The 26551-nt window shown below is 42.1% G+C and overlaps 1 protein-coding gene across 3 annotated transcripts in view; it reads left to right on the forward strand.

Moving 5' to 3' along the window:
- Positions 1-26551, forward strand: part of TIAM2 (TIAM Rac1 associated GEF 2) — a gene marked incomplete at its 3' end in the record, with an annotated part of 125318 nt that overhangs the window by 19391 nt on the left and 79376 nt on the right. For 2 of the 3 annotated variants that reach the window (XM_081187419.1, XM_081187421.1), the window contains exon 2: positions 971-1088. Of the gene's footprint in view, positions 1-970; positions 1089-20750; positions 20913-26551 lie in introns of those variants that run through there. The other variant, XM_081187420.1, reaches the window with a different exon arrangement.

Raw genomic sequence — 26551 nt, forward strand, 5'->3', positions numbered from 1 at the left:
AAGCACATTGAAGGAAGTAAGCAGCATATTGTTGTATGGAGTGAAGTAGTCCAAGTTGCACTTTCAGACTGTCACTATTTTGGGGTGGGATTCATTTACATACTGGCAAATCCATGCTGCACAATTATAGTTGATTGGAAGCTCTTGCACAATAAATCTTCTTCCACAGAAGATCAAGACTTTTTCCCATTAGGAAAATGATGGGGAAATGTTCTGGAAAGAGTGAGATAACATTTGCTTTAATGCAACCCCCCCACCCAAACAAATGGGAATGAATGCTCATTAAATAGCCAACATTGTCTGATTTCCCTGCAAACCAATCAGGATGAATGCTCAATAAACAGTTTGTCTGGAAGTGACCTCTGTCCTTGGTGGATAAGAAGGGGCATGAGTGAAATAAAGAACATTCTTCTGTATTATTGTCTTGCTTTGACTACTAGTACTGAATTAAGAACATTTAATTTAGGCCCTTACTTGCAGTCACATAGATGCTTCACTGGCTCTGTGTTTCGTTCCTGGGGATACAATTCCCTTTAGGAAATTGCATGCAAACAACTTGTTATCAAAGAATCAACCACTGGTTTTACATCTTTAATACTGAGCCACTTTATATCATGAAAACACCACAAGAGTTTTTTGTTGTAGAAGGGCAGAATCCAAAATTGTCCATCTTCATACCACCTAAACTGGGACATCCAGATGTGTATCAAGAACTGAGTGTCTCTAGAATTGATTGCCTCTAGGATAAAAGGCAAAAATGCTATCCTTGGGGGAATTAATGGTCATTAGAAGAACTGTCTAGCATGATTACCTTTTATTCTATAGGGAAGGCTTAGGAAAGGCACACCCAAGTTGTCTGGTTTACTAGTGTATGAGTTAGGTCTTTGGAAATGTATCCAAACATCTGCAGGTATTGGAAAGTATTTCTAATTTTATTCTAAATCTATGTTCAAATATTTTTATCTTTCAGAAGATTTGGTGAAGCAACAGAGTCATGTCAATGTGCTCAACATACTAACATGTCTCAATGTTGCTGATTCAGGAAACGGTGGAAGAAAAGAGGAGAACCATAAAGCAAAATAACCAAGGTTAGTTTGTTTTGTTAAATTTACAAAGAAATTGTGGTAAAGTGGCAGTGAACATTCATTTATGTCTTGAACTAAATTTTATGTAAAGCCCCAGTTATTGCCTGATTGGGAAGATTGCAGGCATACTGTTTAACTGCTTTTGATAATTTGGAATGTTCACCTAAGAATAGATGCATTATTCATTGAATTCCACATTCCCATGAACAAATACAAATACAAATACAGCTGAAAGAAGATTCTTTCCCCTTATGTGACAGTGTGCTGCTCTAGCCTAGATGAAAAAATTGTGGACTTTGGAAGCTTTTGTTTCCATCTTTGCTTAACCACGGGTTGTATTTCCCCCCCTGAATTGGCAAACTGTTATTATTGTTAACTATGATTTCAAGCTTGCTTGTTTAAAGCAGACCATAGTTAACAATAATAACAGTTTGTTGGCTCAGATGACATGACAAGTTGTGGTAAAATAGAAGTGGAAACGAAAGGAGATGGGGGTGTGGGTAAGCTCAAGAATCACCTAGGCTCATTCATGTCGTGCTAAAGTATGATTTCACGTAATGTCTGAATGTAGCCCTTCTGTTTAGCTTTAATTATTTGCTAATATAATAGGCCTAAAGAGTAAGCAAGCTGTGAAGTGGAGCCCTAATTACTAATTATTTTGTGTGATTATTTCATTATGATATAATATTAAGACACATCATTTTCTGTTGGGCAAAGTAATATTTCCAAGTTCGGACATTGCTCACTTTTTAATTTGGGTTCCAGGCATGTTGTGCCAGCTGGCGAACCTGAACATTAATCTAATTAGAAGGATTCCAAGATGTGAATAAAGCCTGAAAGTACTATCTATTCACACTTTACAAAAAAGTAATAATTGACCAGTGAAGTATTGGAAGGCATTTGATAGTTTATTAAATTTCCCTTATGTGTGATTAGTGCTGCAGAGAACCTACATCACAAAGAATTAGGCAGAATTAATTGATGGTGCTGCAGCCAGTTTAACGTTTACCTTTACCCTAATAATTGTGTCATTCCATTGGATTCTAAAGTAATAATGTTGATACTAATAGTGTGATTAGAGCACTGGCATACCCAAGTCCTGTCCAGAATAATTTCTTTCATGTTGTCTGCAAAATTGTTACAGCTTTCCATGGGAAGAACTACCTGATGATATTAATACTTTTAAAAATTAATATTTGTGTTATTTGCTATTTGCTATATTTCTCTATTCCCCTTTGTGCTGTTTTCCTTTTTTTTAACTTTTGCCATTCCAAGGGTATGTGTTGGGTAGCAATTAACAAGTAGATTAACCCAAGGATATGAAGTATACAATAAAACCTGGTTGATCTATTTATTTAAAACATTAAGCTTGTTTCCTTGTGAAGTCAGTCATCCACCCAGTTCAAACAACATGGTCATGCCATCATTGGTGATCGTAGCCTTAAAGGATCATGGGCTTGCATTACTTTCTTATATGCCGATTCCTTCATCCCTTTCCTAGTTTCTTCAAAGCATGATCTCTAAATTGGCAAACCATGGTTTGAGCAAAGAAAGGAAGGAAGGAGAAATTGGCAAGAATGATGAAGCAGCATCAGATTAACCCAACTCGTGTTCACAACTGCCAGAAAATGGTTTGGCTGTGATCTCTTGAGTCTGACCACAGTTAAATAAGTGAAAATACAGTGATTATCACATTGATTTTCACACATTTAGTAACATTTACACAAGTGGTAATTTTAATAAGAATATGGTCTTTATCTTTTGCCTCTAATGAATTGCGTTTGCTTTATTTGTCAAAGTTTTACTTTCTCCACAGGATTATGTCAGCTTTCCTTGCCAAATTTTGAATTTGCACAGTTGGCTGTCAGGATTTGATTGGCATTGGTTTACTTTAAATTTAAAACTCCATTAGAAGCAGGCGTGGAGGCAGAGAGAGGAAATATTTTGTATATTGTTATTTTTACTGGCCTTTGAATGGCAATGGCTAAGGTTTTCAGAAAAGCCCAAAGAAATGAAAAGTTTAGTAGAAATGCCTAGTGTAGCCCAAACTTAAAGAATATCCCATTCAGTATGCAGAGACGTTTTTTTAAATATTTCCATTTCATAATAGTATGATTTCCTCTAGACAAACACCTAGGCAGTGTGTAAATGAGCATACTATTAGTACTAAATAAACAACACAGGGGAAAAAGAAGCTTTATAAGCAAGTCAAGGTAGGGGTATTTCCCAACACAGATATGCATTCTTTTTGCTTGCCCTTTCTATTTAAAGGTGAGGCTTTTTGGAAACAAAGATTGTGTGTAAGTGTATGTTGCTTAAAATAACATTTTGGCCCGTGCTGTATAGAAATGTTGTTTTCTATCTATTTGCATTGGTTTTAAGCCATAAAACAACTGTACTTCCTAATAGCATTTCTATGCAACTGTATTTTTTATTTTAAATTTTACATGCGTTTGAATGCATGTGAATACCCCAAAATTGAGTTACAACAATCTGATATGAGAAGTTTTGACAATGAGCTGGACAATGAAATGGTTTACATGTACCAGTAACTTTAAGTCAAACCATGGTTTAGTGTATTGTGGGTTCTTGGAGAGGAAATTGCAACCGCTTGTGCTCCTTTCCTAGTCCTCATTCTACTGTGAGCTAAGCCATGGTTTGCTTTGGTCATCTGAATCCAGGCTCATGGCTTGTCTTCTTCCAAACTACTCTTGGGTTTGCAGCTCAAGGTTTGCCTGGAGGAGACAAACCACAAGCTTGGGTTCAGACAGCCATGCTGAAGCAAATCATGGCTTAGCTCACAGAAGCAGGAGGACCAGGGAGAGAGTGAAATGGTGGCAATCTCTCCTCTAGGGACTTGTGCATTTGTGCTGTTTGACAGGTTGGTTTAGTGTTGTATGCAAACCAGCTCTATGTTGGAGCATGTAAGCCTTCCAAACTGAACCTTAATTGTGATTCCCTGTTCTGGGCCTATAATCCATGCTTTTTCAATAATTCATATTCCTATATGTGAAGAGGTTCACTATACCTAGTGCCTGAATACATCCAGTCCAACCCATCTTCTTGCACCTCTTCTTCAGTAGGACATATTTTTAGCTTTTAAGATAATATGAACAATATTTTCAATTATTCTTCACCAGTTTTGCAATATTGATAGAGACTGAAAAGCAAAACTTCAATTCTGTTTTTAACATCTCATGACATTATATTTATAAGATGTAACATACAGGTAATGTTCATTGAATGAGGGGAAAGTTCATGTACATTTATAGTTTGTTGGCCCACAGGAGCTTGTAATACCTTGTTTAGCTTTTAGGAATCAGTTAATTCTATATTTCTCACAATAACTGTTTGCTTTTGCCAGGCACGACCCTGAGCAAATAAATGCCTGAATTTAGACACTGAACTGCTCCCTTTTTTGCAGGTGCTTTGTTTCTTCAGACTCTACTAAGTTCTAAAGAATCTTTGAGATGTATGTGTGAGAGAGAGAGAGAGTGAGAGAGAGAGACAGACAGACAGACAGACAGCCCATCTGGCTATTTAGCAATCACAAGATTTAAGTGTCCTGAGCTCTCATATGGATCAGAGATAATCATCTGTCGTGTAAAAGGCAGGATAAACTGGGGCTCAAATCTAGAGCTAGATCATGGTAAATGAAATGCTTTATCACTGTAAACATCAGCTAGTGTATGTGTGTAGGCACGCAAACCCACACCCACGCCCATATATGCATGTATGTCTTGCTGATGACCTAGAGAGTTGTGGCATATGACCTTTTCATTTGCTGGGTGTGTGATTGCCAGATATGGTACTCCATAGCCAGTACACAGGCTAACCAGCTTCAAACTGTAGCAGCACAAGCTGATTAAGTTAAGATGGGCTAATCATACAAAGTCTGAGTTGCTCCCGTGCCCTAATAACCATAAGGAGAAAAACATGGTGGGTGGGAGGTTAGGCGAAAGGTTGAGTTGCAAATATTCTATTTAGAATCACTGCAGGACACATAATTTCCTATGGGGAAACTGGATTTTGCTGGACTGTGGTTAGTGAGGGGATGTGTGGGGAAGAGAAGAGCTTTTTCTTATTGAAGGGAACTAGGGGGTCACAATAGGCATAGCTGTCAACTTTTCCCTTTTCTTGCAAGGAATCCTATTCAGAATGAGGGGATTTCCCTTAAAAAAAGGGAAAAGTTGACAGCTATGACAATAGGTGGAGTTCAGTAATATGGGTTCCTTCTCCATCTTCCTTCCTTGCAAAAATACAAAGTACACTGTCAGGGAACTGCCATCAGAGCATCAGGTGGTGGAGGGACTCAGGCAGGATGAAAGAGACTCAACTGCTGAAGCAGGGACCAGCAGGGGGAGGAGTGGGTCTCTGAGGGAATGCGAGCAGGAGGGAGGGCTCAGGGAGGCTTCCAGCGAGAACAGTGGTGAGGTATCGGAGTCTCCCATAGGGAGACCCATACCTCGCAGGAAACTGTCACGCCGTGAGTCCAGGAGACGCGTTTCCGTTAAGGAACTTCTTTGCTGGAAACGCTTCCGCAGACAGCCACTGTCGGACTCTACTAGTGACTAGAGCAGACATGTCTGAGGAGCTCCGTCACACACGGAGGTTTGTGGGGGCGCACAAACTCTGAGGGAGCGCGTTTTCACGCACAAGCAGCTAATCAAACCCTCACAGCAGTCCGACAGTCTTTGTACGCTGCCTGTGCAAGAGAAGGCATCATGAGCGAACCAACCGGAACCGGAGGAGCAGGGGCTGGAGCTGGTCCAAGCTTGGAAGATAGATACCGAGCGTTGGAGGTTCAACTGGCCCTGCAGACGGCGAGGCTGGAGGAGAGAAGGGCTCAGGATGCAGACAAGAAGGGGAGAGCCACTCAATTCCCCAGAAAGGTACCAGGATTGGTGCAGAAATTTGGGGGGGACCCCAAGGACTACCATGCTTTTAGGACAGAGATGCAATATGCCCTTAATGTGCAGTTCGATGAGTTCCCTGATGAGGAATCGCGAGTTGCTTTTGTAATTGGGCATCTTGAGAAAGGGGCTAGAGACTGGGTTCGACCCCTAATGGCAACGCACAATGACATACTAAAGGACACAATGAAGTTCTTTCGTGCAATGGATATCATGTTTTCCAGCGATATTGAGGAAGGGGTGGTGCGCAGACAGCTAATGGCTTGTAAGCAGGGGAGTCGATCTGTCCGTGAATATTGGACTGAGTTTACCATGCTGATTCACAGATTGAGTTGGGATTTATCGGCGGCACCCGTTCAAATGCTATTTGAAGAAGGTCTTTCTTCGGGGGTGAAAGACGAGCTGGCACGGAGCCCCAGGGCGGAGTCTATGGATCAGCTGACCAAATCTGCGCTGACCATAGGAGCGCGGCAGGAGGCAAGAGCCTTGGAGAGGCGGGAAGGGAGAGGGGAACGTTGGAAGGAGTTCCGCATTCCAGACATTCCTGAGCCAGCTTTCCCGCCGGCAGAGCCGATGGAAATCGGAACAGCGCGCGCGCGCGCATTTTCAAAAACCAGCGAGGGAGCTAAGAAGGAGGGAAAGGGCCCCCGGAAATGCTATCTCTGCCAACAGCCAGGCCACTTTGCCAGAGTCTGCCCCCAGAGGAAGGAATGGCAAGGGATGGTGGGAGCTGTTGAGGGGGGAGAAGAAGGGGGAGCGGAGCAGGTAAAAGCCAACGCCTGGTTGCCACAATTGGGGCACTGCAGCCAGGCCAAAGAGCAGTGAAAGTGCCCGTGCCAGAAGCTCCTCGACCTGCTCTAGTGATTGAAGTGTCGCTAGAGCTGCAGAATGGGCATCCCCTAAAAATAAAGGCGCTATTGGACTCAGGCAGCTCCTGCAATTTTATGAGCAAGGAGTTTGCTGCTGAACACCAGATACAGACCATCCCTTTAAGCAACCCCCTGCAGGTGACCCGATTGATGGCAGGGAGTTGTTGGGAGGAGGAGTCCGCTTGCAGACTGTCCCAATGATAATGAGGGTGGCAAGGCACACAGAACTGATAGCGTTTAATGTGGCCACCCTGGGAGGCGCTCCCATTATTTTGGGAATGAGCTGGCTAGCTCTACATGATCCGCTGGTTGGCTGGCATCAAAGAGTGGTGTCCTTTGGTTCAGCACATTGCCTAGAACACTGCAAAGGGGAGAAGGGTTCAGTAGGGGCCCAAGCCACCCTAGCAGGGACTGAAGTAATGGGGAAGGTGAAGGTACCACCACAGTATGCAGATCTCAGCGACGTGTTCAGCGAGAAGGAAGCTGACCAACTACCACCTCATAGACCCTTTGATTGTCAGATCAATTTACTCCCTGGAGCACAGCTTCCCGTGGGCAAGTTGTATGCCATGTCAGACAGGGAAATGCAGGAGTTGCGAGGGTTCATTGACAAGAACCTGAAGAGAGGCTTCATCAGAGAGTCCAAAGCAGCAGGGGGGAGCCCAGTGTTCTTTGTGGACAAAAAAAATGCGGACAAGCCGAGACTTGTATGTGATTTTAGGCGGCTGAATGCAGTGACTGAACCGGTGGCGTTCCCTATGCCCAGAATTGATGATATTTTGACCATGGTGAGGAAGGGAAAGATTTTCACAAAGCTGGATCTAAGGGGGGCGTACAACCTGATACGCATAAGGAAAGGGGATGAATGGAAAACCACCATGTTTACCCCTTTGGGGGCGTTTGAATACCTCGTTATGCCATTTGGATTACAAGCAGGCTCCGCGTGTTTTCAATCTTTTATGAACCACGTGCTGGGCCCTTTGCTCTACAAGAATTGCGTTGCCTTTCTAGATGATGTGTTGGTGTATTCTGAGAATGAGGAGCAACATGTGAGAGACGTCAGAGAAGTGTTGAGCAGACTGCAAGCCAACAGGCTGTGGGTCAAACTGGAGAAGTGTCGGTTCCATACCAAGGAGGTGGAATTCCTGGGGTACCGCCTGTCAGACAAGGGATTGGCCATGGATCCCGGCAAGGTACAGGCAGTGCTGGAATGGAAAACACCCAAAACCAAGAAGGATGTGCAGAGGTTCCTAGGGTTTGGAAACTTTTATCGTAAGTTCATCCGCAACTTCGCCCATCTGACGGCGCCCATCACTGACTGTCTCAGCAGTAAGAAGAAGTTTGTATGGACGGCGGAGGCGGAGCGAGCGTTTGAGGAACTGAAAAGGGCCTTCGCCTCTGAAGAACAACTTCTGCATGTGGATTTACGAAAGAAGCTAAGGGTTGAAACAGACGCATCTGACAGAGCCATAGGGGCGGTGCTTCTTCTGCAGCCGGGGAAGGAGGAGTCGGAGTGGCGTCCGTGTGCCTTCTTCTCGCGGAAGCTGAACAAATCCGAGAGGAACTACACGGTGTACGACCGAGAACTGCTTGCTATTCATGAGGCGTTCCGGAGATGGAGGCATCTGCTAGTTGGTGCACAACATAAAGTGCAAGTGTGCACGGACCATAAAAATCTAGAGTACTGGAGAACGGCGCGAGTGCTCAACCAAAGGCAGTTGAGATGGGCCCAAGAGTTCTCCAAATTTAACTTTGAGATTTGTTATGTGCCAGGCCCAGAGAATGTTAGGGCGGACGCTCTCTCACGCAAGCCTGAATATTTGGAGGGGGAGGGAGCACCCGAAGAAACCCATATCATTCCAGAGGACCGCTGGGTGTGTGGGGCGACTTTGGTGGGGCAAAGGGAATTGGTAGAGGGTACGGTGCAGGATGCATACGCCCAGGGGAAACTCAGGGATCTCAGAGGGGAGGAAGACAAACCCGGTGGTTTTGAGGAGAGAAATGGGGCATTGTATTATAAGGGAGCGTTATATATACCTGAAGGGGAATTGAGGGAGAAAGTACTCAAGCAGCTGCACGATAGCCCCACAGCAGGGCACTTTGGGCAACACAAAACCATGTGGCTGGTTACCAGGGAATTTTGGTGGCCCAAGGTCAGGGAAGATGTGCGGGAGTATGTGAGAGGGTGTGAACAATGCCAAAGAGCCAAGGGGGAGAGGCAGGCGCCGGCTGGTTTATTAGAACCACTGCCCACACCTGAGAGACCGTGGGAAGCAGTGGCAATAGATTTCATGACTGATCTGCCAAGGTCTAGAGGGAAAACAGCCATCATGGTTGTAGTAGACCTGTTAACTAAAATGGCCCACTTCATAGCCTGCTCACATGCGGTTACAGCAGAAGAAACCGCCAAATTGTTTGTAGAGAATGTGTTTAGGTTGCATGGCGCCCCCTTGAGGGTGGTTTCAGACCGAGGGAAACAATTTACTTCCAGGTTCTGGAGGAAGCTCATGAGCTTACTGCATGTAGAGGTTAATTTCTCGACGGCCCGTCATCCTGAAACCAACGGGCAGGCGGAAAGAGCAAATGGGGTTCTCCAACAATATTTGAGGTGTTATGTTAATGACAGAGAGAATGATTGGGTGGAGAAGCTGGCGTTGGCAGAATTTGCCTACAACAATGCAGAGAACGTGTCCACGGGGATGAGCCCCTTTTTGGCTAATCACGGGTGCCATCCCAGAGCCTTCCCAGGGGGGGAGGGGGAGAACTGGAGCGTTCCAGCTGCGGAACAGTTCGTGGAAGAAATGGAAGCGATCCATCGCCAGCTCCAACTCAACTTAAACAGGGCTAAGGAGGAATATAAGAGGCAAGCAGACAAAAACAGAAGGGAAGGTGAAAGCATCAGGGTGGGGGACCAGGTGTGGCTGTCAACCCAAGGGTTGCCATTCAAAGGAGGTTGTAAGAAATTAAGACCCAAAAGGCTGGGTCCGTTTGAAGTCATACAGCAGGTCAATCCAGTGGCTTTCAGGCTCCGGTTACCGAACCACATGAAGCTGCACCCAGTTTTTCACAGGTCGTTGCTGTCACCGTATAGAGGAGACAGTGAGGGGAGGGTCACTAGGGGACCAGCAATGGAGGAGAAGGAACACAGCTACCATGTAGCGGAGATCCTCGATTCCAGGTGGAAGGGAGATCAAGTAGAGTATTTGGTAATGTGGGAAGGGGAACCGGAGTCGGAAAACACCTGGGTTAGGGCAGAGGATGTCAATGACGAGGTTTTAATAGAGACTTTTCATCAGAGGTTCCCACGTAAACCTCAGCCTGTAGCGAGGTTCCGAAGGGAATACTTTGCCACCACCGACGAGGAAGAGGAGTTGGAGGGGTTCCCAGATTCTGAAGAGGAGGAGGATTCAGCTGGCCAGGACGACGATCGATGGAGAGAATTGTTCGAGACGTCAGAAGATGAGGAAGATTCGTTTCGGGGTTTTAGCCCTTCACCTCCCAGGGGGGAGGAATTGGGAGGGGGTGAGGGGGGCCCTGGAGGGGAGGTGGATGTCAGGGAACTGCCATCAGAGCATCAGGTGGTGGAGGGACTCAGGCAGGATGAAAGAGACTCAACTGCTGAAGCAGGGACCAGCAGGGGGAGGAGTGGGTCTCTGAGGGAATGCGAGCAGGAGGGAGGGCTCAGGGAGGCTTCCAGCGAGAACAGTGGTGAGGTATCGGAGTCTCCCATAGGGAGACCCATACCTCGCAGGAAACTGTCACGCCGTGAGTCCAGGAGACGCGTTTCCGTTAAGGAACTTCTTTGCTGGAAACGCTTCCGCAGACAGCCACTGTCGGACTCTACTAGTGACTAGAGCAGACATGTCTGAGGAGCTCCGTCACACACGGAGGTTTGTGGGGGCGCACAAACTCTGAGGGAGCGCGTTTTCACGCACAAGCAGCTAATCAAACCCTCACATACACTTAAGCAATGTAGTAGAACTACTGCCTTGTTCCTGCCATACCATCAGTTCCTCTGATCCAGTACTGGCTCCTCTGACTGGCATTGATTCTCCGAGGTCTCAGGCTCAGGGTTGAATCCAGCCCTGCTGCCTGGGCATCTGAATGCGAAACGTGCTTACCACAGACTTGTGGCTCCTGTCTTATACCTTCAAAGACGAACAGGCACACCACTCTTTAAAGCAAAATACATTAAGTGGATAGAGAGACTATAGTCCTCCTTACTGCAGACATTTGCCCTCCAGCGTTGAAAGTTGGAGGTGGGCCTGGGAGATGGAGAAGTGACAGAGCTTGTGCATCTCTGCTGTCTCTCCAAGGATTCTAGTTGAGAGTGCCTACTTTAATGTGGTAGACTTCTGGGTTAAGGAGCTGGTGTGGGGATATGCCTCATATTTGGAACTCATCTTGTGATTTATTCCTGCATTACAGATATTGAGAATGCTTTCGATTTAGAAATGTGACGCTTAGTTTTTATTGTCTGAAAACTTTTAAGTCCCTTCAAAATAGGTTGCACAGACTTGATGAGAACCAGGTTTGACTTCTTATGCCATGGAGGCTGCCTTAATGGACCTTCCTACCCCTCTTGCAACAGAGTCATCGGATTTCCTTATACCATAAAAAAGAGCCAAGAGGGCATGCAGTTGATATGAACTCTTTCCTTTATCATGGGAATCTTACATTTCTAGCCATCTGCGACTCTGTAAACAGGAAACATGCAGTGAGGTTACAGAGTTAGAAATGAAAATCCTGCCTCATGGATCATTTTAATGAATGGTTGCAATTTACAGGTTCTTTCCCCCATTTTCATCACCACCTTCCCGCCTTAAAGCTTGGCTTCTGAATATTAATAGAACAATGTTGTGAAATATGAACCTTTCTTAACAGGAAAAAGGGCACAAAACTGCTAGACAAAAGTGCTGGATTCTATTCAGTCTCAAACAGATGAGCAGATAAAGCTTAACATGCTGTTTTCTTCTTTCCTGTTAGTGATTTCCTATATGTCAGAAGATGTGCTGTTGGCTGTTTCCTCTGAATAGGCTCAGTGGACTGAATTCATAGCAATTTTGGGAAGCCTTTGCATATTCTTATTGTGATGGTTCAGTGAAGTGTATTAGTAGAAATGGTATAAACAACAGAAGTTTCTCCTTTGGATGTGTTTTGCATGCCTTTGGGGAAATGGCATGTTCTATAGGTTCACTTCACTTTAATTTTGGAAACTTTTTGAAAGCCTTTTCCACAGGGGGTTTAAGTGTATAAAGCTGTGTGCTTCGATGTACACAATCAGAAAGCTGCCCAGTTCTGCCCTCTCCTTTCCTGAAAGATGGGAGTCTCACAAAAGGAATGTGGAATGGGTTTGGCAGTGGGGAGCAGGAGGAACTGGTGAAAATTGGCTTTAGGCAGCTCCACATTTTTCACAATTCTAAATTGTGAACTATAACTATTATTGATATTTTGTAGAGTTCCTGCTCTGCTACACCTCTTGACTTGCTCCTTCTGCTCAAGGTGATGACTGTTAATGCACAATAAGTGACTGTTCTGCTCCTGCCCTCTTTTATTACACTGATTGTCAAGTGGTGTTTCCATAGGATGAACTTTCACCAAAGGACAAAGTGCCTTTCAAGTAGTCTGTGCCTTTTTATAAAAGAGGGTGTTGTCAAACACAGTTCCTACTGATGATGTTGCAACAGGAGGGCTTGACCAAGACTGCAATTGCCCTCTTTCCTTTTCCTCATGTTTGCAGTAAAGATTTATTCTGATGAATGCAGAGTAAACAATGACATTGATTCGTAAATGGAGGTAGCTTGGTAAAAACAATGGGTGTAGATTTCTCTTAAACATAATCTTGAGGTAGATGTGGATATTTTATTAACTAGTGAATTGTTTTGTTAGTACAAGTCTAAGGCTGAGCCAGAATGAAAGAACATTACCCACCCCCACCCCCTCCGCCGCCAAAAAACCCAGGTCATCCCCATGTGAAAAGGACACCACCAATTCCAATTTTGGCTATCTTGTGGAAAGGAAAATATTTGCTTTCACCACATTGCTATATGGGATGTAATTGTTCTGCTTTTGACAAGAGGGGATTTGTCCCATGGTCACTTCATTGTACTGGGATCCAAACAGTATGATACCAGCATTTGGTGGTATAGATACTGGAAGTGTGGTGCAGCATACCAGTTCAAACACAACCACAGAGCTGAAGTGGCTCTATTCAAGATTAGGCAGAAGAAACGAAACTTAAAACAAAAGGAAGCTAAGTCAAGGAAGAAATGAGAATAGAAACGCCCTGTTGGGAGTTGTTGCACTAGCAAAGGTCAGACAGAGACTGGGGGGGGTTCTATGCTAGTCCAGCCTGACCCCTTCCAGATCATCATCTGGGCTACAAAATGCAGTTAGTGTCTCCTACACCTGAAGAGATCCTTCTTAAGTTTCTTTGCAGCCAGGTGTACACTCTAACTCTGTATCGCCCAGCACACCTTAGGTCCCTGGAGCTGGGATACACATGAAGGGAGAGGGTCTGTATCCATGGTGTGGTGTACATTAAGGTTGCAATCCCAAGCACATTTACTAGAGAGTAAGCCCCACTGATTTCTGAGTTAGCATATCCGGGGTTATTCAGTAACATAGTTCCAGGAATTTGGAAGGCTGTACATTAAAATGTTCACAGATGGAACGGAAATTATTGGGCATTCAAAAATGGTTAAAATAATAAATCAGGATGAGAGAACTTAAAACATCTGGCTTAAAATGAGTATAGTTTCTAGGTAATCATTCTGACCTAAATAGATGGTTGAATTAAGGCTAGTCCAGAAGTTACATGGAAAGGCTTCTACGTGAACTTGTTCTGATTGTGAATTACGTCCAGTGCTTGACAACAGTTTTATGACCTGATTAATGATCTGTGTTCTGTAGGCGTGGGTTTCCGCTTTTCCTGGCCAGTAGTACTGTTAGCATTCTACAAGTTCTGCATTCCTAGAAAATTAGGAAAGGGTTCCAAAAGGAAACGATTGAGCAGCAAACTAAACAAAGTAAGAGCTAATATTCCTTTTTGAAAACTGAATCAGAAGTTATTTCTGTAAAACACCAGTCTCTTTGCTTTTCAGTGTGTCCATGAGACTTCTTCATACCAAGCATGAATTGAATCACCTAACTACCACATAATTACTCGTTTTGTACAATTGTGACATGTGTCAGAAGCCACCCTGTGAACCAACTCCCTTTATATAAGTTAGGTAGTTGTGATATGCATGAGCTGGTCAAGGGATTTCCTAATAATCTAGGTTTGTTAAGAGTGGCCCTCATATTTCTCAGTTCCTTCAAAACCTGCTAGGCTGACACATCTGCTGCTGCTGCAAGGCAACCTCTGCTTCCCTGCCACATTACTATTAGTATTGTTATTAATTTATATAGGGTTGTATCCAGTGCTCCATGAGCAGAGGAACTCCTCCCCCCTTCACCCCAAAGTGTTCTCCTACCTTCCAGAGGTGCTTTTGAGGGTGGGTGGGTGGCTGCATGGGAGAGGCGAGGAGAGTTGAAATTCTGTCCAACAAGTGGAAGTCTCTTGTGCTGATGGAGCAGGAATGTTGGATTACTGCCCTAAAATTATCTCCTGCCTTTACTCACAAAGGAGCCCAGAGGCACAAGGTGATAAAATTACAGCTTTAAAATAAAAATGTATTTAAACATTTAATAACCTCTACAAATATTTAAAAGCATTGAGAGCATCTAAAAATGTGCCAAACAACTACGTATAATTTCAAGGTCATCAATAAAAGTTATCTTTCAGTATTCAAATGCCTGGGTGTACAGGAATGTTTTAAAGTTTTTCCTAAAAGTTAATAATGGGGGAAATAGATGCACCTCACCAGAGAAAGCATTCCATAGGCATGGAATTGCCACCAAGAGGACCAGCTGGGTAGATCCCAGCAGTAGCAGCACCAGTAGGGACTTCCCTGCTTATCTTAGAACCTAATATGGTTGTTCCTCAGGAGGAGTTCTTTCAGGTACCTGGGTCCCAAGCCATTTAGGGCTTTGTACACTAGAGCTTAGAACGCGGGTGGCGCTGTGGTCTAAACCACAGAGCCTATGGCTTGCTGATCAGAAGGTTGGCAGTTTGAATCCCCACAACGGGGTGAGCTCCCGTTGTTTGGTCCCTGCTCCTGCCAACCTAGCAGTTCGAAAGCACGTCAAAGTACAAGTAGATAAATAGGTACCACTCCAGCGGGAAAGGTAAACGGCGTTTCCATGTGCTGCCCTGGTTCGCCGGAAGTGGCTTAGTCATGCTGGCCACATGACCCAGAAGCTGTCTGCAGACAAACGCTGCTACCCCAGAGTCGTTCACGACTGGACCTAATGGTCAGGGGTCCCTTTACACTAGAGCTAACACATGGACTTGTGTCACCTGTGCTGCCACTGCCTGCTTTATCACCCAGACCTCATCAGAAAACCAATAGTTATACCTAAAGCTTTAATGCTTTTGAAGAGCACATTTTTTGCTTTCATTGTTTTTAACTGCTTCTGAAGCAGGACTGATTTTATTGACACAGGGCCAACCAGTCAGTATTATGTAAATCCAGGCTCAACACTGAGTGGGGAGAAAGGACCCCACTTAACCTGGGGGATAACACAGTATACAGGAATCAGAAATGTGAGTGTTCTACCAATCAGTGTCTAGATGCAACCCTTGTTATGGGATCCTCTCAAGGGATCGCTCTGGGTGGCCGTTTCCCTCCTCAGCCACTGTGGAATAATGCACACAGCTTCAAAGACAGCATTATTCTGACTCCCAGATGCTCAGGATTAACAACAGGCGCTTGGCTATTTGAGCATATTTAGCAGAAAGAAAGCTATATTATGCAGTGCCAGTTAGGAACTGCAGTTCTTTTGGGGCACTAACTAGGAAATGTCTGACCATTTTAATCATTTGTATACATTATTTTCCCTGTGTGTATTCAATCAGCTGGTCTTGTGAGCTCGGTACCACGAAACATGATGTTTCAAATATTAAAGTTAAGCAAGGTTGTATCTCCACCTACAGAAATCTTTCAAATGTGTTTGCAGGTGACTAGAATGCTAGATGCCCACAAGTCAGATGTCAGCTTCTCCACAACATGTGTGGACTATTAAAAGCAGGATTGACGGGAAAGTAACAATAGCTCTACATCCCAATCATAACAGCTGCATTTTAAATATACTTTCAATATATTTTAGCGATTACTGTCATTGAGGCAATTGTTGTCTAGAAGTGGGAATGAACATTCTATTCTGGTATTGGTTTGGCTTAGCACACCAGGTTCCATTTCATTTTTTAGAAAGTTCATACTTTTCTAGTGGCAAAACATCCCCCCCCCAAAAAAAAGTTATCTTGCACATAATTGACTGAAATCTGTCCTCTTCTCACTGTAGCATAGCAATGCAAGTACAGTGGTACCTCGGGTTAAGTACTTAATTCGTTCCGGAGGTCTGTACTTAACCTGAAACTGTTCTTAACCTGAAGCACCACTTTTGCTAATGGGGCCTCCCGCTGCTGCCACGCTGCCGGAGTATGATTTCTGTTCTCATCCTGAAGCAAAGTTCTTAACCCGAGGTACTGGGAGTCTGCAACCTGAAGGGCATGTAACCTGAAGCGTATGTAACCCGAGGTACCACTGTAAGTGTATTTTAGAAATACAGTCTAAGATTGTTATAAAGTTGCTTATCTTTTTTGCTCTGTTGTAGAACATTTATAGGGGAGAAGTAAATAATCTAGATTATCTGTCAGATTGATAATTAACCATTTGTTCGGTAGAGACTGGTTTACTTTTTCTCTATGTGGTGTGTGTTCCACATAAAATTTCAGCAACTTTTTTTTAAAAAAATAACAAAGCATTTATTTGTGGCTTCCGAAACCAATGGAATAAGACAGCACTGGATTCTGGCAACAGCTAGAATAAATCATATTGCAGCTTTGTTCTATCATCATAAGTCTGGGATCTCCAATTACTATTTGCAGGAGAGGTAGCCATGCAAGGTTGTGTTAGAATGGCAGAAACTGCTTCTGATCCCTGATAAGATGCAGGCCATTGTGAGGAAGCTGGATGACTTTTCTGAGTGAGATGTTTTGTTACATGTGTTTGCTGCTTATCTAGATCTTTTCATGCTGTTCTGGTATATGTGTTATCTTGCAAAATGATTGATTAAAGAGGAAAAGGATTACCACACTACAGGATAATTTCTTCATAAGATAATTTTTAGTTGTTTTTTTATTATTAGTTTCAATTCATTATACAACACCAAACATTAAACCAGCAAAAAAGACAGACAAAACACAGAAAAACAACAACAAAAAGAAAAAAAATACATAACATAAAACACCAGCAATTTAAACTTACAATAACTAAATAACTAAATCACACAACATAATTGACTTCCCTTCAACTCGGTTTCGGAATATGTTACAAGAAGTTTTATGTCTGCAGTTTCGTTTTCTTAAAACTCTTTAAGTCGCAAGCATTATATCGAGCCTACTGTGATTTTTAAGTTTTTTACATCTGTTTCAATATATGTCATAAATTTATTCCATTCATTATTAAACTTTGTACCTTTTTGGTTTCTTATTTTCTGTGTCATTTTTGCCAATTCTATATAATCAAATAATTTAGCTTGCCACTCGTTTATGGTTGGGATTTTTGATGTCTTCCAATTTTGTGCTATTAGTGTTCTAGCGGCCACTGTTGCATATTGGAAAAGTGTTTGGTCTTCCTTTTTAATTTATTCTCCAGTTATCCCCAGAAGGAAGGCCTCGGGTTTTTTTGTGAAGGTATATTTAAATATTTTTTTCTAGTTCATTGTAAATAGATTCCCAAAACTTTCTAATTACCTCACACGACCACCACATGTGATAACAATTGCCTTCCTTAATCTTAGATAATTTTTAGTTTTAAACGTTATCTCCTCACCTTTATGTCCTCAAATAGCACCCTTGGCAGTAAATAGAAGCCAGGCAAGGGGGATTCTCAGTAGTATCGGGGATTGCTTTTTCTTCAAAAGTGCCAGTTTCAAAACACTGTTTTGAAAGCATGAATAGCTTTTAAAGAACTGCATATTACTTCCATGTTGATTTGTGAATCCACTTTATTCTGCTTTCATTGTAGCTTCTCCTGCCTCAAATGTTGCAAGCTCCTCAGGGCAGGAACCCTGTCCAATCAACACTGATGGCCCTCAACTAACAATTGCAATGATTAGCAATATTGCAACACACTTGCACACATTTGCAATGGTGATGTTCTCCTTGATTAGCATGATGGGCTGTAAAAGAGTAAAAGAACCCCTGTGTGCCCCCCCCCCTTCCCAACAGACCATGAGTAGAAAGAGTCCCTTGAGACTTGGCGAGTAAGTCAGGCTATTAAGAACCTGTCATTTCAAACAAAGGCACCTCCAACAAGCAAAATGGCTGAGAGTTATTAGATGCCTTGGCAGATGTTGAACTTGTCTGTGTCATTAATTTTGCCTTGGGCAGCTTTTCTTGTAGCAGCAAATTCCAATACATCACTCAGCTTGTGATGTGCAAATGCAAATAGACACACTTTTATTTTACATGTTATGTTTTTGAGATCATTTTATTTGAAATTGTAATGCCATATTTCCTCCCTGGATAAAGCTAAGCTAGCCAAATACATATCCCCTATGCATTTTTATGTAAACAAATGGCAATGGCAATCTGATAAGCCAACAAACTAGATTAGGTCTTCTTGTAAGATAACATAAGACGATTTGCTATGAGTAGTTATTGTGGAGTTAAGAAGCAAAAAACTGGAATGTCAGAGATATTCTTTCAATTATATTGGACCCAAGTTAAAACCAGGGAAATGCCTGAAATTCTTTACAGCCTGATTCCCGATAAGAGAAATCCACTTTAAAAGTTCTGCAGCTAAATGGGCTGAGCTAAGTATGTCTTATTGATGAGAGGAAATTAGAACAATACCAAATAATATAGGTATAGCAATTACAATACAATTAAACACTAGAGGTCAGGATGTCTATTAATGCAAGCAGAGCTAAATACAGGTGCCCTGTTGCATCCAGAAATAGCAAAAATGGGTAAAAATGACTGACAATAAAAGAGGTAGAGAAACTGAAATCTCATGGGAAAATAATAAATGGAAATCACCTGAAGAAATCAAAGCAAAAATTCACAGGTTGAACATAAAGGATAGGAACCCCTGATGCAGTCCTTAATTCACATTGCTATTGTATCATCTAACAGTCTGGTGCTATATGAGAGAAAGAAACAGAAAGAGAGAAAGAGAAAGAGGGAGGGAGAATGTCATACAGGTCCTCCCCACCTGATTGCCACTCTTAATCTTGGCCAAACACCAGGGTTTTGTTTTCTTTAAAATGAAGTTTTCCTGAAATATAATGACTATTACTGACTGCTTTGAAAGTACAGTAGTCGGGTATTGCCTTGTACACAGCTCAACACACATACAAGAGAAGGAGCATGGAAAGAAGTGGTAACACACCAATATAAATCAAGATAGCCATATTGCCCAATCAACTACTCTCAAGCATAAGAAATAAGATCCCAGATGATGTAGAAGCGTTCTAGGTCCTCCATCCCTCTGGAGACCCAAAGTTTATGTGTTATTTTTTTCTGCAGTAGCCAAAGTCCATAGGTTTTCATACCAAAAAGACAAATGCTGATTTTTTAAATAAAAGTTTTGCATGGCAGGGCTAATGAAATCCTATTTGCAGTTAGCACCCCTATCAAAAGTTCTGTTTTCTAAGATTGGTTGAAGAGATCTGTCATATTATTCCACCTTACCCCTTTTGTAGCTTACTTGCGGTGATAGAGAGTGGTAAGAGCAGCTTGGCAGTTCTGTGCTGGTTTTGACAGCTTCAGCTTCAGAAGGGCTATTGCAATCTGCATTGTATGAATTATCTGTGTAGGATGAATTATTGTAAAAATTACAAGGCAACTTTTCCCACCCTGTAAGGCTCAATCTAGTGGTACAGTCTTGTTCTACAATATTTTGCATTTCTTGGGTGGGCTGGTGGGGAATACAAAAAAAATTCAGAAATCACTAAAAGTGTCCACATAGGAAGCTAAAATAGCTCTTCAATCCTTTATCAACAGCATATATTGGAGAAGCAATAATAACCTGTTACAATGCATCACTGAGTCCAAGGAGTTTTTAAAAAGTTGTGAGGTCTAAAAACCAACCATCAGTTTACCTTGCTGGGTAAATGACTCATTTCTTAATGCATTGTATTATTTTGATAGGACTATGAAACTTTGGATTACTGCTGCATTCTGAAATAAGGAGCTTTCATTGTTGTTAAAGTTAACTGAGGGTTAAAGTAATTGAGGGCTATTGATGGTTACGGCTGAATTTTTAACATTCTAAAATAAAAGCAAGAATCTGTCAAGTTTGACTATGCCTAATACTATGCTGCACGATAACTTTAAGGACTTTATATAAGAAATATAACATTCCTTCTGTGGTTTGGGAAGTTGCTTGTTTATCTAGGGGAACTATATTAAAATGAAGAAAGTTAAAGTTATGCATTATTAATTAATATATAGATATATATTTTAAAGACACTGAAGTCCTACCTTTTAAGCAAGCAAACCTTTATTCAGCAAGCCTTTTAGTAGCTTTCCTATGGCACTTTGGTGGTAATTCAGGAATGCAGGGTCAAACAACAGCCTAGTCATAGAGTATTCCCTGAAGGCTTAGAGGCATTATGGCAGGCTGTCCAGGCTAATCATTTCAAGCGGCCCATGGAAAACCACTTTCTGGTTAAGTCTGCATCATCCTGTTCCACCAATGGAAAAAATTGAACATGAGGAGGGTGTGTAGCTTGCAGACAAAAATATATCCAGCGTAGCACAGAATCTGTTTTTAGCCCATAACTGCTGAACATTTTGGAGACTTAGACACAGTTTCCTGGCTTACCAGAAGCAGAAAAAGAAAGGGAGAGTCTGTGTGTATGTATGCTAAACGGTTCTGTGACACGTTTGGAGAAACGGACTAGAGCAGAAGCTCTGGGCAGCAGAGATTGGGGTAAGGAATCTAGTGGGACACGCAGTCTGCTCAGTAAGAAAAGAAGTTGTGAAGGGGGAACTGGGCAGAGTGGTTCTGTTTGTGATTCTTGGCTTTGAAGTTTTGCTTTCCTTTCCAAACAGATTAAGAGGGACACATTTCCCTTTCAGCAGTCTTATGAGCGACTTTGCTGAACGAGCTAGTGGCTGCCGTTGTTTAAACCGTTGAGTTAGCTGCTATTCAAATTGTCTTACAGTTTGAATAGTAAAAGATTTATTTTCTTACAGAGAAAGATTTCTGCAGTAGAGCTTTTATCCTGCCTGCATACAGTATGACTAATCAGTAAATAACTCTTGCTTGCTCTCTTGGTTGTTTTTCCCTGAAATTTACAGTGCATAAATGCATTGCTTAACTGTCTGAAAATTTACTTTATTGTTATTCTGTATTACTTATATATTAGATGAACACTTCAGGTTTGAACTTGCTCCAATATTGAATTAAGTAACTTAAAAAAACAACAAAGTACGGATGCTTCCTTCTCCCCTCCCTCCCTCCCCACCCACCCCAGGCTAGGATGGATCTTTAGGCTATTGCATAGCTTTTCAGATTGAATGTTATTCATATGCCACACAATACAACCATTCTAATGATACCTTTGCAGTTCCACATGATAAGTATCTGGCAGCTGCTGTTGGAATCGACATCCTACAATAGATGGAGCCTTGGTGTGATCCAACAAGACATATTTTATGTGTTTATGAAAGAAAAATGCTACTGAAAAAGAGGAAGTGTCTTTATTAAGAGTGCTGATCATTTTTTCCACTAGAATGGAATTGCCAAGTTGATATGCCTCTCTTGGTGTAACTGGCATCCTATTCTAAGCCACTTGCTTTGAAATAATTGGCTTTAGTGGCATTTGGCATTTTGTTCTAGCTTTATTTAAAACTAGTTTATTAGTTACAGGATAGCTGCGAATGGTCCCAGAGTAAGCTTTTTGTGCGAAATCAAGAAGGACTTCATGCAGCAATAAGAGCACTGGTGGTTTATCTCAGTTCAGTGGCTGCTCTGGGCCAGCACTGGCATTCAAGGCCACATCAGCAGTGATGCAGCAATGAGCCACACCACTGAAGTGTCAGGCAAAAGCATTGGCTTTGGCAGAGGAAGTAGTTGATGGGCTGGGAAAGGATGTGGCCAGAAATACTTAAGCACCCTAGGTAGGGAAAGGAGAGAGTCTGTGACTAGGAGCTGCAGTATGTCAAATGAGCCTGTGACCATTTAATTCAGCTAAAGGAGGGGAAGTTGTGTTTTCTAGCAGAAAACTAGTATAGGAAAAGAGCCTGAAGGAGTAGGCACTTTTGTTTCTAGTCCTAAAAGTAGCCTTCTATGTTGGTAGAGTTTGCTGTTGGGGCAAGTTGGTCTCCGTCCAACCACCCAAGGCAATTGGAGGATGTTCATTAGGCATGAGTGGGGACCATGATTCAGGGCTTTGCAGAGGGTGGTGGCTGTGTAGCTATATGAAAAGACTAGAATGAAAATGCACAAAACCCCAGTGTGCACACAGGCATAATGGAAGCAGTGTCATAGTTGGATGGGTTTTGCACTTTTTAGAGGAAAGTGGATCTTTATAGTTGGGATTGCCTCACACTATTATCATTCCTACAGTACACTCTGCTGTACAGCATACTTAATTCATCCATCTATTTGCCTACCTTATGGAATAAACTAAGGCAGTATGTACCGTTATCAGGATACCAGATGTACAGGGATTTGGGGCTCAGTCTCCCACATCCAAACCCAACAGTCTATCCACTGCATCACTCTATTAACCCCAGCGACATGATATGGCATGTCTGAGGTCTTCACTTTCTTTTTGTTAGAGCGGATCTTATGCACTATTAATGTTCAGACCTATAGACTAATTTGTGTTCATGTGATAACTTCCTTCTAATTCTAAACTGCAATGACTTACTTGTTTGCAATTAGTACTGTTGGTATGTGCTAATTTGACAAACCTACATTGGAACTGATGGCTGACCACAAAGTGTAATGCACTGGTGTGTCATTTCCATTATATCCTTTTCTACATCCCAAATTGAGAGGGTGCAGCGGAGACAGTAGGCAACAGCTGCATGTCATGTGAGTAATCATGCTGAATCTTGAGTATACCCAGAGGACCATTTCCAGGAAGACTGCATAGTAAAGTTGATTCCACATGATTTTAGTCTTATCTTAAAGTAGTGCAAGGAGTGGTGATTTGAATTTGTGTTACTTACTGTGACTACAGAATCAGAAGGTCATTGCTATTAAGGAATAATTAACCTGGAAGATGAGGATGTGATTTTGCACATGAACTAGAATAAAGCTAGATGAGTGCCGCAACCCCAGAGTCGTTTGCGGCTGGACCTAATGGTCAGGGGTCCCTTTACTTTTACCTTACTAAAATAAAGTAGTCCACATTTAATCTTCAAAATAGAACACGTGAACAAGAAGTGTCTACAGTTGCACTCTGCAATGTGCCTTTCTTTCTTTATTTTTGAGATTGCTGTTCATAATTTTTAGGCTGCTGATTTGTGGAACGTATGTAGATTTTTTGGTTTCAGATTTGGTGAGAGACCATTCTATAATGGTGTCAAAGTGGCATTACAGCTAGAATACATAAATTATGCTTCCAGTTGGAATAAATGAACCCTTTAAGACTAAATAGGAATATAAAAATCATAATCATTTGTATTTGTGTGGCTGCTCATTCCTTGAGTTTCTTGGTATATAATTTAAAATAGTAAATCTGCCAAGAATAGCATATAGTAGCATTAGTTTGGGTGTGTGTGTGTGTGCGTGTGTGTGTATAGGCATAGGAGTGTTGCTAAGATTGTAGAAATCAAAAGCTCTGCTTTTGGTTTGCAATAGCATGTGACTAAGATGCCTGGTTTTCAAAAATGCAGTAAATTATTCCAGGAAGTCTTCTGTGAAAGAGCTGAAAACTGTTATGCACACATCTCCACTCAGTTGCTTGATATATAAAAAAGCCACGTGTGGCCTTGGCAGAAGGCACACGAATGTACTAATCATGTAAGTGGCTTTGTCCTCTTACATTTGCAGTTTTACTTTTAATACAAAGTGCTCAACTTGACAAGGAAATATACTATATCCTTGTGTGGGTATCCAATAACATAATTTCCTATTGAATATCCTGCTAATGCAAACATCGTGTGCATGAGTTATTGACATAGGATTGTGATGATAGAAAAGCTGTTGTGAAAATAACAAAGAGCCCGTCTAGTCCAGCATCATTTCTCACAATGGCCAACCAGATGCTTATGGGAAGCTTGCAAGCAGGGCATGGGCACAATAGCACCCTCCCTGCTTGTGATCTCCACCAGTTGGCATTTAAGAACCACCCTATTTCTGTGGCTGAGATTTGTTTTAACTATTTTACTCCTGAATTTTAGATTGCTGTAACCCACCCAGGGACTGTAGACGAATTGTGGGTAATAATAATTCTAAGAATACCACCTCTGATACTGCACATCCATCATGGCCAGCGGCCATTGACAGCCATATCCTCCATTAATCTGTCTTAACTCCCTTTTAAAGCCACCCAAGTTGGTGGCCATCCATTTATCTTGTGGTAGGGAATTTAAGTGTGGGAAGAACTTTATTTGGCTGTCCTGAAACTTCCCACATTCGGCTTTATTGGTTGACTCAGGGTTCTAGTATTATGAAAGAGAGAAAAACCTCTCTCTATCCACTTCCCCCACAATTATTAGTATTAGTATTATCGTCACATATTTATTTATTTATACCCTTCCTTTTTTCATGGTGGCTTACAAATAAAAACAAGGTGAATAACTTAACACATCCTTATCATCTCCTGCCTTACTCGCCTATTTCTAAACTAAAACACTTCAAATATTGCAGCCTTTCCTCACAGAGGAGTTGATCATGATCATTTCGGCTGTCGCACTCTATTGATTTGCAAGAGCTAGGTTTACGCCATTTTATTTCACATCACAGCAGTGCAGTAAAATAACATCAAGTTTGTAAGAGGAATAGGTGGATGTGTTTGTCTCGCCATGGAAAAACCCATTGGCTGAAATTAACTCTATGGCCGTTGGCCTTTAAGAAGCCAGCAACCTTTTTTTGCGGGGGGGGGGGGCACTATATATTTCTTATAAAATAGCCTCCCCTTAACATTTCCTCTGTCATTTCCCCTCTATGAATTATAAAATTCGAGGTCTGGTTACACTTTCCCATTTTGTTATTTATTCTAAACATGATCCATTGGTATGATGTCAAGATCCCCTAGACCTTGAATCCATTTGTTTGAATTATGTGATGTTATGTGATAGTTGTGAAGACTTGTTGGCTAACAAAAAAAGAAACCAATTGCTTGTGAATATTCAGGTGCTTTGAATGGTCCTACCTGGGACATCCACCCAAATAAAGCTGAATCTGCTGCGTGGCAGAACCTTTGAAATGACCATCAACTGGATGGTTACTGGGTTGTGTCTGGGATAAAGAACTGGTGACAATAAACAGAATTCACTGACTTCATTAGGACCTAAGAACCACAAGAATGAGCCTCATCAAGCCTTAGCTTATGCTGCCCACCCTCCAGCTGTGTTGCAAGGAGTTTTCATTTCTATTTTAGATCATCCATAGCTTGTTGTGTTGTTCAAACTCAAACAAAATAAATTCAGACTTAACTATAGTGTGTTGAAGCTAGCCAACTTCAGGCCACGTTTATGAATCTAGATTATTTCAATTTAACCATAATTAAGTTAACCACAGTTTAGATTTTGGATGATGCACTGAACCATGCTTAATCTAAAATGGAAATGAAAACTTCTGATCTCACATTTGTGTCTCACTGGAGGAAGAAAGGGGAGTCGAGGAGAGTGCAAGCCTCACAACTGCAGCTCAGTCATGAAGAGATGTAGCATGCAGAAATGTTCATTCAGATAGGAATGGGAGAGCCCGTTCCTTGCAAGTCTGGAGAGCTACTGCTAGTTAGTGTAGGTAGTACTAAGCTAAATAGACAATTGTCCAACTCATTATAAGATAGAGATAAAGGAATGCCTCTGTGGCAGATCTAGCCACAGTGAGACAGCCTAGCGTATGAATAAAGTGAACAAGTTATAAATGATTGTGCGTTTATTACCAAGTGTAATCAGGACTGAAACACATAGTTTTAAGTGCTGGCAAGCTCTTGTGTTTGCTTTGTGCTGTTAGGAAGTTGCCTTACATGATAAGAAATAGTGCTCCATGACAGTACTTTTCACATGCAGTGCTTGTAGCCTTAACTGTTCATTGTGCTGAGTGTCAGCTCGTTTTGCATACCTGCCTTTGATAGACGTATTTATTAACCATCTTCATTGTATTGGTGTACAATGGAGGTTGTATCAGTGGCTTAAGTTTGAAGAATTGATGCTGTTATACTGAGGTCTATAACAGCAGCTTGCTTGCCACTTGCCCTGTTAAAAAGGATTATTCTGTGAGTGCACAATCATGGTAGAGACCAGATGGTCTTTGACTGATTCTTCAGACAAATTGGGCTTCATGTCCTCTTATAAATAGAAATAGGCTTCTGAAAGTTGCCTTGTGAATGTAGTTTATGTCCTTGTAACTTAGGTTCTGAATATAAATGCTCTCATTGGTTA

This window comes from Podarcis bocagei (genome assembly GCF_964188305.1).
Source record: "Podarcis bocagei genome assembly, chromosome: 3".
In the NCBI taxonomy this organism is placed as follows: Eukaryota; Metazoa; Chordata; class Lepidosauria; order Squamata; family Lacertidae; genus Podarcis; species Podarcis bocagei.